Source organism: Ursus americanus, chromosome 6, assembly GCF_024610735.1.
Source record: "Ursus americanus isolate L20-20 chromosome 6, mUrsAme1.1.p, whole genome shotgun sequence".
Lineage (NCBI taxonomy): Eukaryota > Metazoa > Chordata > Mammalia > Carnivora > Ursidae > Ursus > Ursus americanus.
Window position 1 is genome coordinate 20,938,247 of NC_142132.1, and position 15,882 is coordinate 20,954,128.

Consider the following 15,882-nt stretch of genomic DNA (forward strand, 5'->3'; position numbering starts at 1 on the left):
TCTTACAGGCTGTGAGATTGAAGGTCTCTTTTGCTTGCAGACTGTTGGCCAGAGTGCATCCTCAACTCCTTGTCCAAGGTTTTTTCAGTCTGACTACTTTCTCAAAACCAGCCAGTGAGAGAGTTTGCCTTTATGATGGGAGTAATAATCTTATATAATGTATTCAAGTATACATAATGTACATCCTGTCACTTTTGCCATATTAGAGTCAAGTAACAGATTTTGCCTATACTCTCGGGAAACAACACCATTTATAATTCCATCAAAAAAGAATAAAATACCTAGGAATAAATTTAACCAAAGAAGTAAAATATCTGTACTCTGAAAACTAGGAAACATTGATGAAGAAATTGAACATGGCACAAACAAATGGAAAGACACTCCATGCTCATGGATTGGAAGAACAAATATGGTTAAAATGGCCATATTACTCAAAGCAACCTACAGATTTGATGCAATCCCTATCAAAATACCAACAGCATTTTGCACAAAACCAGTACAATTCTAAAATTTGTATGAAACCACAAAAGAATCTGAATGGCCAAAGCAATCTTAAAAAAGAAAAAGCTGGAAGTATCACAATTCCAGATTTCAAGCTTCAGAGCTGTAGTAATCAAAACAGTATGGTACTGGCACAAAAATAGACACATAGATCAATGCAACAGAATAGAAAGCCCAGAAATAAATTCACAATTATATAGTCAATTAATCTTCAACAAAGCAGGAAAAAATATCCAATGGGAAAAAGACGGTCTCTTCAGCAGATGGCGTTGGGAAAACTATACAGCTACACGCAAAAAAATGAAACTGGCCCACTTTCTTACACCAGAAGCAAAAGGAAAGGAAAGGAAAGGAAAGGAGCAACAACCAAAGGAAAGGAAACAACCAACAAAAATAAAAGACAACATACTGAATGGGAGAAAGACATTTGTAAATGATATATCCAATAAAAGGTTACTATCCAAAATCTATAAGAAACTTATAAAACTCAATACCAAAAAAAAAACAAATAATCCAATTAAAAAAATGGACAGAAATGGCTCTGGTGGCGCAGTCAGTTGGGCATCCAACCCGATTTTGGTTCAGGTTGTGATCTCAGGATTGTGAGATTGAGTCCCACATTGGGTACTACACTCAGAAAGGAGTCTTCTTGAGATTCTCTCCCTCTCCTTTTGCCCCTCCCCCTGCACTGACTCTCTTTCTCTCCAATAAATAAATCTTTTTAAAAAATGGGCAGAAGACAAAAACAGATATGTCTCAAACACACACACAGACACACACACACACAAATGGCCAACAAACACATGGAAAGATGTTCAACATCACTCATCAGGGAAATGTACATCAAAACCACCATAAGATGTCACCTCACACCTGTCAGAATGGCTAAAATAAAAAACAAAAGAAACAACAAGTGTTGGTGAGGATGTGGAAAAGTAGGAACACTGATGCACCATTGTTGGGAATGCAAACTGGCACAGCCACTGTGGAAGACAGTATGGATGTTCCTCAAAAAAATTAAAAATAGAACTACCCTGTGATAGATCCGGCAATCACATTACTATGTACTACTTGAAGGATACAAAAATACTACTCCAAAGGGATACACACACCAAAATGTTTACTGCAGCATTATTTACAATACCCAAATTATGAAAACAGCTTAAATGTTTATCCATAAATGGATAAAGAAGAGGTAGAATGAATATGTATTTAATAGAATACTATTCAGCCATAAAAAAGAATGAAATCTTGCCATTTGCAACAACATAGATGGATCTAGAGTGTGTAGTGCTAAATGAAATGAGTCAGTTGGAGAAAGACAAATACCATACAATTTCACTCATGTGGAATTTACTATAGGGAAGGTGGGTGAGACAATGGGTACAATAGGTGAAGGGGATTAAGAGGACAATTACCCTAATGAGCACTGATTAATATTTGGAATTGTTGAATCACTGTATTGTACACCTGAAATGAATATAACACTGTGTTTTAACTACATTGTAATTAAAATTTAAAAAATAATTATAATGTACACCTGAAGCTTATATACATAACAGTTAAGTTGACCCTTTGTGTTCTATTTATAGGTTTCTTTACCCCTAATCTCTTTCATGAGATCAAGGCCCTCAACTTACATTTTTTTTTCTCATCTCTCTACCCCAAAGTGCCAGTGACTCATAGAATCCAGATTAATTATAAAATGTGCTTTGCCACTGAAACACAATTTCCGGGCAAAATTCTGGGAATATGAAGGATAGTCTCCCTTTCTTTTGAATCTCAAGCATACTTTATCTTGGAAAACTTTTATTTCATTTAAAAATGTATTTTCTCTCCTTGTCCACTCACTAGCTTGTCCCTCTATTATGTTTTCTCTCTTCAGAGAGGCAAAGTGGCTCTTGTGCCTAAGCTCAGCATCTGTCGGTCTTCCATAAATATTTTCCAGGTGTAAATTCAGGGGCCAGAAGCCTTGAAATCAGATAATGGTGTTGCTAAACTAATTCTTGTTATAGAGAAAAAGACATGGTCCCGACGTTTCAAAAGAGTTCCTGGAATTGCTGATTGAGAAATAGAAACTACTCCTCATTTATAATGTATCAGAAAAGTAAGGATATCCAAACCCCTAATAAGGTAGCAAATCCAGATTCATGACATGCAGGAAATATTTTCCATAGGCTAAATGGTTTGTGCTGAGACCCTCTTCTTTGCGGTCCTCAGTCAAGGGCCAGGAATGAGCTGGGAGACCCAGGGAGGGTCACTTTTCCTCAAAATGTTTTGTTCTATCTTGCAAGGTCACTGAGATTGCCTCAAGTCTAGTGTTGAGACTCATTATTCTACTTCTGTGTCAAGAAAGCAAATAAAGGTGTTCCTATGGTGAAAGTTAAAACAACAAGATGTCAGTGTGCCTGGTACACTATAAAAGATCATAAAAAATTGTTAAGGTTAATTATCACTTGTGAGCACTGACTAGGTGCTAGCACTTATCTCACTTTGTCTTCCCTAAAACATTACGAGGTTAAGTATTATTATCGTCCTGTTACAGGTGAGAAAAATGAGGCTCAGAAAGATTATGAGATTTAAACATTTCCAGATTCCATAAATACCAGAGTTAGGATTCACACTCAGCTCTCTGTGATCCCCAAATTCACATTCCATAAACTGTTTATTTTGTCTTGTTATTGTCTGCCTTTGGATTCATTATGTACCAGAAAGGAAAATCCATTAAGAAGATTTTAAGTTGCCAACTTTTAGGACTGAAGCTAGTATCTTCTTCCTTGGGCCTTTGTGCCAATTCATAAAATAAAACCATGACCATGAGAGTCTAATTGAGATACTGCAGAGAAAGAACCCCATAACTTACTGAGATGCAGGAGTCAAGACATGCAAGGGAGCAGTTGTGTTGACTAAGAAGTTGTCAACTTTACATGGTCCCACCTTGAATTGTAACTACACTCCCTATAACGCCTTCCCATTCCTCACCTTTGATGGTGTGGGAGTGAGGAGGATTCATTAATATAAGCCATTGCTCCTGCCTGAAGAAAAAAATGATCCTCATAAACTTCTAACTAGGTCCCTCTTAAAAAAAATGAAATAAGACACCGTGGCTCCCCTGAGAAGCCTGAGGAACAGGTGTTGATCTATTTATTTGAGAGACTCTCAAACCATTCTGAGAAAACTTCCTTTCCTGTCAAAAGCTGTACTCTCTGAGAGGAGAGCAATAGGTCTAAGATACACATGCGAGTGTGTACACGAGCACACAACCACAATCTCATATATGTGCATGCCATGTGCAAGGACCCAAACTTTACCTCAGGAAAGAGAAAGTACTGACAGCCAATATCTCCCAAAATATGAATGTAAAAGAATCAGATATTAAAGCATGGTGAGGAACAGATCTAACAGACTGGAATTCAAACTCTAGCCCCCTTATCTATTAGGAAAATTTTTCTCTCTAATCCTTAATATATCATTTATAAAACTAGGGGTAAAGCATACCTACTGCCTTTTGGTGTTGCAACGAGGATTTAGTTAAATAACAAAATGCGTGTCAACAAAGGGAAAACATTTAGCACAAAGGCTGGCATGGAATGAACCCTCAACAAGTGCTTTCCTTGCAGTGCGTGAATTTCCAGATTCCCAATAGAGAGATAGGCTTCCATAAGCATGAAAGGGAAAATGCTGGCTTGATAAATGGTGGCAAGGCACTGGGGTGGACATACTGAGACATAAATCCTCTCGTGCTTTCTGCACCAGCTTTATTTCAGCAAACATGTATTGAGAAGCTACCATACACAATTTATGGTTTGTATTTTTTGCACGTCTCTTGTTCAAGCCTCCCTCCTGTCTGTTCCTGAGCACATTGCTGGTCTTTATGGGGAAATCCCATTTGTCTCTTTTGAAGAGAATTAAATCTTTTAACACAGTTGCACAAGTAAATACTTCATATTGTTCCACAGGCACAGATGTTTTACTTATAGGGCCCCATTCACTTTTTTTTTAATCTTTTTTTTTTAAGATTTTATTTATTTATTTGACAGAGATAGAGACAGCCAGTGAGAGAAGGAACACAAGCAGAGGGAGTGGGAGAGGAAGAAGCAGGCTCATAGTGGAGGAGCCTGATGTGGGGCTCGATCCCATAACGCCGAGATCACGCCCTGAGCCGAAGGCAGACGCTTAACTGCTGTGCCACCCAGGCGACCCCCCCCCCCATTCACTTCTAATTGAGATGCCATAGAGAGGAAGGAGGAATCCTGGGAAGCCAGAAGAAAACCTAGCAAGGCAGGCAGAGCAGAGTAGAAGAGAATAAATAGTAGACAGAGATGCCCAGAATCAGTATCCCCAATCTCTTCCATGAGGGCAGGAACCACACCTATTATGTCCATCCCATTCCCTTAGTCCCTAGAACAGGGTCTTAATATACCTATAGTGTGAATAACAACAGCTGATAAAAACAGGCAGTGTTGGAGAAAATAAAAAGCAATTTCAGCAAACCAACTTATTTTTCAGCAATTATATAAACATTGTTCCTGCAATTATTTTCTTTTTCTTGAAAAGGATCTAAGACAAATTTGAAGTCAGACATAAGAACACAGGGGCTCCAACTATAGGCAGCTGGCACTGTGCACAGCAGGGGAATAAACTTGGCAAGTCATAATCCGAGTCCTATCTTTGCCTACTTGGTATATGCCTTTTCCAATAAATCCTCATTTCTAAGGACAAGCCTCTCCCAGGGACCACAAACCTGGATAGAATTGCATTTCTTTGCTCTTCTCCTATAAAAATGCTCATAATATCTTCTCTTGCCTACACTTTATTTTGTTTTTAAAGCACAGAGATTTTGAAGAGCAAGGGCTGCAGGAAACTGGTCATAGTTAGATGCAAAGAGAAGACTTCTGAAACTAATTTGCCCCCAAAGAAATGAATCATTAAACTCATTTGACTTTATCTAGTTATGTCTTCTACACCCAAGAAGTTTTTTTTAATAATTATATCATGTTTTTCTTTGTGCAGATGTCTTCTGTGAGACACTTTTGAATAAAAGCAGAAGACCTAACACACTGTCCCCAAAATAAGAAACCCTGAGTTTGTCATCATTGTTGTCATATAGCCAATTAAGTTCCTGGACATACCTCAGGGCCATGTGCTGTAGTAATGAACAACATAAGTATAAAACATCAGAGAATTGCAGCATCCCTTATATTACCTACAAATTAACCCTACATTAGATGCCTATGGCCTGTTCCAGGATCAGATCTAAGCTCACATCCTTTATCGTGGTTCATAATTACTAAAGGCATCTTCTACCCAATGCAAATGAGTTCAGTGGTTCTGGACCCTGGTATTAGGTGGTATCTTTGGATCAGCCAGAGACGTGGTGTCTAATAGCAGGATTATGACTCAGGAAGTGTACACATAGCCTCCATTTTAATGACTCTGCAAAGAGTTTTCAATATTCATTTATTTGTAACTTTTTACCAGTTACTAAACCTGCATTTTCCTGTCCCCTAATTTCCACTGAGTTTTATTTCCTGTTTCTCTTCTCATTGTTTCTGATAATTTAACTGATAGGTGCTATGCATCTATCATGTACCAAGAAATACGCTGAATGTTGAGGCAGAGTGTCAGAAAGATAGCCACAGTCCCCAGCCTTTTGGAGTTTATATTTCAGGAGGACAGGAGCAGGGAAGAGACAAACTAAAATAGGGAGGAGGAGGAAAAAGAAAAATAATTATGTAATTAGTGATAATTTTTAATCCATTTCCGTTGTATCTTGTCTTAGTCTTCTTTCAGTTTGTGATTTATTTAGTAACCACTATGTGCCCAGAATTTACAAACAGTATTTTAATAAATCCACCCAACAGCAGTGATTACTGCTCCCTTTTATATTCACGTTCAATCCCCACCATCATCTTATGAGATAACACTATTATTATCCCCATCTTATATTTGAGAAATGGAAGCTCTTAGAGTTTAGCAACTTTGAGGTCACAAACCTATCAATTAGGGGACCCAGAATGTAAATCCAAGTCAAACTATCCCCAAAGTCTCTGATCTTAGCACAGATGAAATAAACTGAGTCCCAATGTTAGATCTTGCCCTCTGATTCACAAGTGGAAGAAGATTTGAACCCAAACCCATATGATCCCAGTGCCCCTGATTCCTTCTCTTGCCCATAAAAGATTAATCTTTAAATTCTAAGGTATGCATTGAAGATATTCTTATTTTAATCATTCATACCCTGAATGTTTCCAGTATGGAGTTTTATCTGTCATACAGACAGAGAAAAAAGGCATAACAGCCTTTCTCTTCACCTTAAGGACAATCTTCCCTCTTGCTTTTGCCAGTCTGTATCTTCTGCCAAAGCCCTTTCTGTTCTGTACAGTCTTCTTCCATTTAAGCACATGGGTACTCTACATACCCTCAGCTCTCACCAACTCTTGGGGCACCGTGTTCATCTGCACCTGTCTATGCTGTTCAGGCAATGTTCCTCAGTCATATTTGTGTGTGTGCATATGTATATGCACAGAACAGAAAACTGCCACAGCCAAGGACAGGAGAGGACAGGGAGACAAAGAGAGAAAAAAGTAACAGGTGACAAAAAGGGAAACAGACATATCACAGGTAGAGGAGGAGACTGTGGGAAATCATCAGAACCAAGGGAAAAGATCTTTCTTGAGAGATGAGGAATAGTTTCCTCTTACTCTGCTAGGCATCATGCCCATTAGATCAGAAACTTTTACTTGCAAACCTATTAATCCATCCTGTGAGGAAGGCATTATCATTTCCTGCTTTGCATTAAATATATATATACATATATATTTATATATATATATATATATATATATATATATAAATATATATGGTTGTTAAACACCTTTTCCAAAGTCACACAGCTAATAAATGAAGGTACCAGAATTCAAATCTGTATTACGCTATTATCAAAAAATGTTTTCTAGGGGCATCTGGGTTACTCAGTCTGCTAAGCATCTGACTCTTGATTTCAGTTCAGGTCATGATCTCAAGGTTGTGAGATCAAGCCCCATGTCAGGCTCCATACTGGACATGGAACCTGCTTAAGATCCTCTCTCTCCCACTCTCTCTGTCCTTCCTCCCCCCTTAAAAATTAAAAAAAAAAAAAGAAAAAAAAAGAAATGTGTTCTAAAACTATAATGGTTCTATACCAGTATTTGGAGAAAAATGTTTTCTTCACTGTGGCACATATGACAGTGGGATTGAGGACTGAGTGAGAACCCCTAATCGGTGACTAAAACAAAGGTGATCCTATAAATTATTATTCATACCAGGATATTTTGGAGACCCAAAGCAAGTGTTCTTAATAGTAAGACAATAAGTATAAAAGGGGAGGTATAGTTACCCTACTAAGAGGGCCTTGGTGACCTTCAAAAAAAAAAAAAAAGTCTTAGAACAACGAGGTGGAAAGCAGATAGCAGTATCCTAAAGAGTTAAGAAGAGAAAAAGAACAATAGAAAATGAGAAAAAGTAGAAAAGAGCTTGACTCTTTGAAAATTAAGAAATATTTTAGGGTCGTTTGTAGTCAAGTCAGAGATTAAACTTAGTGTTCTTCCAAATCAGATCAAATGCAACGACCACACTATTCTTGCGTCCTTGTAAACTTTCAGTACAAGAGCCAGGCCTAGGATTAAACCTATTGTCCCCAACTCTTTCCAAGACCTTATGTGACTGAGAATCTGAGCAAAATATAAGCTTTACTCTGGGGAGATTGCAAACCCTGAAGAAGCATAAAATGTAAAAATACAGTGAGTGACTATAATTGCAGTATTAAAATTCTTCCTGGCTGACCCAGGACCGTTTATGGGCTGCTAAATTAAACACTAAGCTAGTTCAGCATCAGAGGCCTCTGGAGGCTATTTTTCATCTTATGAAACAGCACGTGCACCTGTGAAAGAAAGCCCAGACACAGAGTCTTTGGCCCTCGTGATACATGGGGTAGACAAAAATGCCTTCTCAATTACCCCAACCTGCCATACCCAAAAGGGTCAGGCCTGACACTCAGCATTTTATTTCACTGACTCCTAATTGCAGCCTCTGAGATAGCGAAGAAATGGAATTCAGAGACGTTTAGGCTATTTGCCCAGGATCACTGAGCCTGTAAGGGTTCAGTTCAGTACTTTCATCACTGTTCTATAAATGTTAGGCATTTTACTCATTAATTTTATGAATCCTTATTTATTAAATATATTCTATATGTCAGACCTTGTGAGATTTCTTGTCTTGGTACCTAGGAAGCTACTATTGTCACTGGGGAGATTTGGAAAAGTTACCGGACAGTAAAACAGAATGGTTGGTGAAGATTCAAAAGAAAAGTAAAGGATAAAGAAATCTAGGGGAAGGAATTTCCATTGGTGCAATTTAGGAAAGATTTTAAACACATAATTGAGACTTGAATTAGATTTGACAGGAAGGATCCAGAAAGATAAGGAATAGGTGCTGTTTGCAAGGCAGGCTTTGGGAATTTTAGGGTGTAATACACATCACCACCTTTTGGGGAAAGTCCTGCATTCAGAGCCAGGAGACAAGGAATAGGACATTAAGCTACATTCGCGATTGTGAACGCGATTTTCTCATACGCAACATGAGGAGATCGTCTAGACGACACGTAGGTTCCCTTCCAACTTCAAAGCATGCTATTGTTTAGAGATCAACACTGCAGTCAGAACACAGTACGTTCCAGCTTGAGAAGAATTCTGCTCTGAGACAAGACATGTTACGGTCAGTGTACCTTTCAAAGACACCGTAGATACAAAGGAATGACTAAGTCTTTGTGGTCATCACCAACCATTTCAGTTGTTACTGTGGCTGCTTCTTGATAGCAATCCATTCATTTGGAAAACACTGGCTCAGCATCAAGTGTAACAAACCTTGGGGAATAGAAGGCAGTTATAATCCTCCTCAAGAAGATCACAGTCTCAGGGATCATGACCTGGAGCCCCGGAGCCAAATTCAGGTCATGAATTATATTGTTACCCTGCACAGTTTTAAAATATTGATCAGCTACTAATGTTTAAAAATTGCACAATTTCTCACTTAAAAAAACACAAACTGTTCCTCTAGCTAGAGGAGTTCAGAAGGGATTGGAGAGTGTGAGGAAGAAACTCTTTCTGGCACGTGTTTCATGAATAAGTTTTACCAGAGGCAGAGATGACTCCCAGAAATTAGTAATTGGTGTGTTGGAGGAATCTATCTCCATATCTGAACCCCTTTGTGAAAACTCACGTCAATGAACAACAAGAAAAAGGAAAGCGAATCAGATAAATGGGATCTACCCCCATAGAGTGACTCTCTAACTTTTGTGCCCACTTTTTCCATCCAAGAATTCGCATCATTCATATAAAAGTGAAAGAAACCATTTATTTTGACCCAGACTTTTATTACCTAATCTTCCCTCTGTGCTCTTGCAAAATTACATTTTTATTCTGGTTCTCAATCTTTATGGGGCCATGTTTCCTAGTTGATTTCTCTTGAACTTAAACGACAAAAGCCAAGGCAGGCCCAAGCACGAAGCTTTAGGAATTAAGCACCTGGAAATTGTTTCTTGGGCTTGGCCAATTAAATCAAACTTTGCTCTGAAGGGTGCCTTAGGAAGTGACAGCCTTAATAGCATGGTGAGTAAACACTGACATTGCCATTGCATTTGAGTTATAGTCTGTTTATACTACAAACTGGCTACAATTCACAGCTTCCATTTCCTAGGAGACAGAAACATTCTGGGTTTCATCGAGGAGATAACAGCTGAGTTCTAAGGAGGTGGTCCCTAGCCTTGTTAAGGAGGGGAAGGGGCAACAGATGAATGATATTATTGTTCTGTGGCTAACCATTCAAGAAGAAACTTTTCATTTAAGCCCATGGAACCTACTAGAAATGCAAGCAATTGCAAACCAAAGTCATCCAACATTGCTCTCTAGTGAATCAAATATACACTGCACGTTCAAAGTTAATTTCCATTCTTCCTTGTCCTGGTTACAAAGATAACTGCGAACTAATTTTGAAACCTTTCTTTCCACTTAGCAAGTTGGAATCAATGATTCTTGGAGGGAGAAAAAAAAGTAATTTCTGTTATGTTCAAATATTTATGTAAGATTAAGCTCATACTATTGGCATAACCAGTGTTGCTGCCATTTTTCACATGGCTCTGAATGATAAATACACTTGATCTGCAGTACATAAATACAGTATTCCCCTTGAGTTTTGGACAGTGTTTAGAGTACTTATAGTACTTTTTCAGATTAACAATTTTGCTTTAAATTTAAAAATGTCTAAAAGGTAGAGGTTGAAGTAAGACATATTAAGCATATTAAGCTTCACATGGTACATCCCTATAGTACACCAACACTATTTTTTTATTACTTTCCAACTCTTAAAATTATACGATCAGAGCGGTGCAAAAAAAAATTAATGAGGTTTGATTGTTCTTAGAGTCTGAAAATAAAAACAGTAAGAATAACCAAAAGACATGGATAATAGAGCAAGAGGAAGAGGCTAGAAGACGTTAGGATGCTGGCTTGTTTCTTCCTTTTCCCAGAGCATACTAAAAATGGGAGGTGTCAGTGATGTTTGGGAGTAGGTATGGTCTCATGAGACACCAGTAACCTCCTGGTGGCCGCAATTGTGCAGTTCCTGAAAATGTTTCTGCAGGAGAGACCATAATTGTTGGTCATCAGCACTGCAAAGGAGGAGAGAGCAGACCCATTATTTACTATTGCATCTTTATTGATAAGTCAGTGCAGGTGACACACTGAGAACAACATCCTGGCACTGAAACAGCAAGCCTCAAGGAGCTAAGATCCCTGGGAGATGTCTCTGCCACCATCAGTGAGCTGGGTAAGCTGGAAGAACCCATGCCACTATTGCTGTAGGGGAGGGCCAGTGGAAGTGTCCTTGTTATTCTTCATACCTTGAGGCATTTTTATTACCACTCAAAAGGCCAATCAAGTCTCAATCAAGGACAAATCCCCACCTTAAAAGGTACACATATACTTCTGGAATGAAGTTAGTGGTTTCCTCGGATACATAATTTATTTTAATTTTCCACGAATATATTTATTTGGCTCTGATCTTAGTCCCTGCCAGACATTTGGGTTTTTTCCAGGAGTTCTGACTACCTGCCTTGCTCTCTCATTTAGAATTAGTGTCCATATGGTCACTGTCTTCTGATTTGAGACTCAGCTTGCCTGTCCTGTGCTATGTGTCTCTCCCCTAGTCATGACCCCTGGCTGTGAACTAACCTTGAGCAAGTACCTTTGTAATCTTTCAAGCCCTGCTCTAGGTCCCTGGATTCTTATCTGGCATGCTGGATACTTGCACACATATACGCATGATAGAGATTGAAGCTTAGTTTCTGGCCCCCTGGCTTTTGTTTGGGAAGTCTTGACTTCCCCTATGTGGCCAATGTAGCTACCAGAGTGTGCCAATTACATTTTTCATCTGTGGGAGAACTGGTATACAGTGTAGGATTCTAGTTAGTTCCTAAACCCTTCATGGAACACAAGAATATTAAGACACTCTCTTACGCACAGTGTCAGGAGGCTCAAATGCCCATCTGGCTTTTTGTACAAAGTCACATGTTGCCATTTTTGCTAAATATGCTTCAGTGGAGCTGTCCACAGGCATCTGCTCTCCTGCACCTGATTACTTACCCCTCCCAGTTGCAAAATTTAAGAGCTCATTAGTGGCTGAGGGAGAAACAGCCCCCCTAGATGATGGTCCAGCCTCATGTGCCCTGTTACTTTTAATTGATTTACTTGATACTCTAAATTTTAAAAATGAGAATGATATGGAGAATCATGCTTCCCTTATCAAACCCTGCTTTCTGGTCCCTTTTCTCTAACCTCTTTTTCTATAAGAGATTCCATCTCTCTCATTGTGTTTTTAATTACAACCACAGCTACAGATTCAAACATCAGAATTTTCTGGATTTTGAAAACACAAAGTGGGGTGGGTTTTTTTTTTTGTTGTTTTTTTGGTTTTGTTTGTTTTTAATAATTTATTATGTTATGTTAGTCACCATACAGTATATCCTTAGTTTTTGATGTAATGTTCCATGATTCATTATTTGTGTATATATGTGCCCTCCTTAATACCCATCACCAGCCTATCCCATTCCCCCACTCCCCTCCCCTCTGAAGCCCTCAGTTTGTTTCCCAGAGTCCATAGTCTCTCGTGGTTCATTCCCCCCTTCTGTTTACCACCCCCCCTTCATTCTTCCCTTCCATCTCCTACCGATTTTCCTGCTAAAGTGTTTTGAGACTTTTTACCACAATTAACCACTGAAATTCCTGTTTACCGGCAATGGACTCCCCTCAGTACTAATGTAGAGGACAGGCATAAATAAGAACCAAGAGAGGGTGTTTCACCATTAACAGAGGGCAAATGAAATATGTGATTAACACAGCTAATTATACTATCCATAGAGATAGCTCCTATGTTACCAGGAAAAGATGAACAACATATGCAGGGTTTTTTTTGCACCAGAACCAAAAAAATACATACTTACTTACCTATGAGGAGAAAGCACAGGTCAGACACAGGTGTGCCTGAGCTGGAGCAATCTTTGTTACTGGTTCCTGAGAGCTGTTTGGGGTTAGATCTCTGAAAACATTTTTTTTTTTCATTAAAAATAACCATGTGCCCCACCTTTATATCAATCACAGTTCCCCAGATACAGGATCAGCTACCTCCTGAGGCAGCATGCTCCCCAAACAAGATAGTGTCAGAACCTAGAGGCTTGCCTGTCCAGATGCTAATAAGTGGAGAAACACTTGCATTAGAGGGGATTGCATTAGGTAACCTCTAACCTTAATTCTCCTCTCTCAGATCTAAGATTCCAGAGTAACAAGGTTGTGATTTAACAGCCACTCATAACAACATTATACAAAGTCAAATAGTCATGACTACTTCCATCATTCTTGAGGAAACAGAGGGTCAGAGACAATAAATGACTTACCCAAGTCATGCACAATTAGCAGCAAAACCAGGGTCAGCCAGTACCTTGTTAACTTCAAGACTAATCCTCTGCCAGTCTTCAAGTCTTACATGTCCAACACCAAGATGTTCATAACATAAAACCCAACAAAAATTAAGAGACATGGCACTAGCTCAGTTGAAGGACAGACCTAGAGGACTGCCATCAGCTTCATCATCCTTTAGGCTCCATGTCTGATTTTTCCTTTCCAAAATCTTGACCTCATGTTTCATCCAACACCTTAATTTCTCAGAAAGAAGACACTGCTAAGGCCACATCCCAACCTGAAGTCCCTGAAAGTTCCTGTCAGCTTAGTCACTGTATGCAGTACCTCTCCTTGGCCTGGCTGGGCCTGAGGCAGGCTGGGAGCTGATACCAGGAGGGAGAGGGCCTGCTTCCACTCCAAATTCTAAAGAGTGCATTCCATGAATTGGCAAATAATACCCAGTGTAGGAGAAACCACCTACCTTTGGTTCGAGTCGGGGAGAAGTCTTCTGCACTCACAGTTATGTGGACTCTGAAGATCCATGTGTGATATTCCTGCCAAAAAATCCAGAGGGCCACAGCTGCATATCAGGGATGCATCTACTTTGCTGTTTCGTCGTTGTCATCATCATCGTCGTCATCGTCACCACCACCACCACCTCTTCCTCCCTGCTCTCCACCTGCTGCCCTTCTTTCCCTCTTTCCCCTCCTGTTCCTCTCCCTCCTCTTTTTCTATTTTCTCTCTCATCTCTTTTTTTTTCCTCCCTAGCAATCCATTCTCCACATATACAGTATTTATAAAGTGTTTTCAAACATTTTTCTCTGCCAGAAATATAATCAGGGGGAAAAAAGGTAAAATAAAACACTATGAGACAGATTTCCCTAAGTTTTCTAATGGGGACTTCGTAAAGAGAGAACAGCCTCCTATATGAGAAGATTTTGCCTTAAACCAATTTGAGAAAAAGGAAATCATACCAAGTAAGATTTTTTATTACCCTATGTACCATATCTGTAAGTATTTTACTAATGCATGTTTGCCTCAAAACAATCCTATTAGGAAGATATGATTATTATGTTTCCTTTTCAGAGAAGGAAACAGGCATTCCTAGCTACATCCTTGTCCAAGTACACACAGCACAAAACAAAACTAGGATTCAACTCAAGTGGTCTCACTTAGAATACAACCATACCACACTGGAGGTTATACAGTTATTTGCCAAACAATAATCAATGCTCAAAAGATCATCTGATTAGCTCAAAATCACACTGCTAACATGGAGCCAAGTCAAGATAGAACCCCATTCTCCTAAACGTGGCTAAACGCTCCTTCCTCAGTATAAAAACAATAGGCCAGACACCAAGTCCAAGCTCTTCTAAAGTGCTGGTTTAATCATACAGTTCAGAGATGGGCTGAGAGTAATAGATTTGCCCTGCCGGCAAACATGAGACTTCCTTACTTGAAGGCATTGCCTGAGAGTACTCTTTTGAAAAGAAAAAAAAAAAAAAAAACATAAAGATTCAACCTGTAAGCACAGCATTCCTAGTGTGGACCAGAAATCCCCTGTGCCAGCTGCTTTCATAGCTTCTGGCATCCTTGTAACCTCCTGAGGAAGTAAGTAGTAGTATATTCATTGTTTACAGATGGGAAGAGAGGAAGTCACTGAAGGTAAGTGGCTGATTCCAGGTCACAGAGCTGATAAACAGCAGACAAAATCCAGGGGCAGGATCACCTGACTTCTGGTTCAGGATTGTCCCATTCAGTCTAGAACACATCAGAATCTGAGCAGCACATGCCAGTTAGGAGGGTGCAAGTGACAATACCTCAGAAAGTTTAGTCTATAATTAGAAAACTAGGTTTGGAAGAATACAGGGGTTTTTGCGATCTGGTCTGGATTCTGTACAACCAACAGTCTTTCATCCTATCCCTCATCACGGAGTAGAGAGTTCTAGTATCAAGACAAAGGTTAAAGCTGTTTAAACTTGAATCGTAACCACCCTTGACCTTAACAGAACGCTTTTACAGTTTCTGTAAATGTCTTACCCTTTAATAATTAATTACATAGACCTCATAAACTGGATAAGCCTGATTCCACACTAATAAGCTGCTTTACTGCCCTTCATATAATTTTACTGATTCCTACAAACTTGTTTTATAATAGTAATGCTCTGCTTAAGAAAGCAGAGTGAGCTCTGAAGTTTTTACCTACAGCTTGCCTTCTGTAGGCTTGGGAGATGGAGAGGTGGGGGTCCCCAAAATACATAATCAGGTCACATTAGATATGCCAACTCTTTAAAAAGATGAAAAAGATAAAAGTAGTATTTAAGTTAAAATGAGTCTTTATTGAAGAAAAAAAGAATGAAACTAAGCATAAACTGCACTGGTAGCCCCGTGT

The 15,882-nt window shown here is 39.1% G+C and overlaps 1 long non-coding RNA gene across 1 annotated transcript in view; it reads right to left on the bottom strand.

The window, feature by feature from the left end:
* Positions 1–13,973: 13,973 nt before the first annotated feature.
* LOC148109767 (uncharacterized) overlaps positions 13,974–15,882 on the bottom strand; it is a 123,476-nt gene continuing 121,567 nt past the window's right edge. The window contains exon 3 of the long non-coding RNA XR_015724663.1: positions 13,974–14,044. This is a non-coding gene — a long non-coding RNA (uncharacterized LOC148109767). The remainder of the gene's footprint in view (positions 14,045–15,882) is intronic.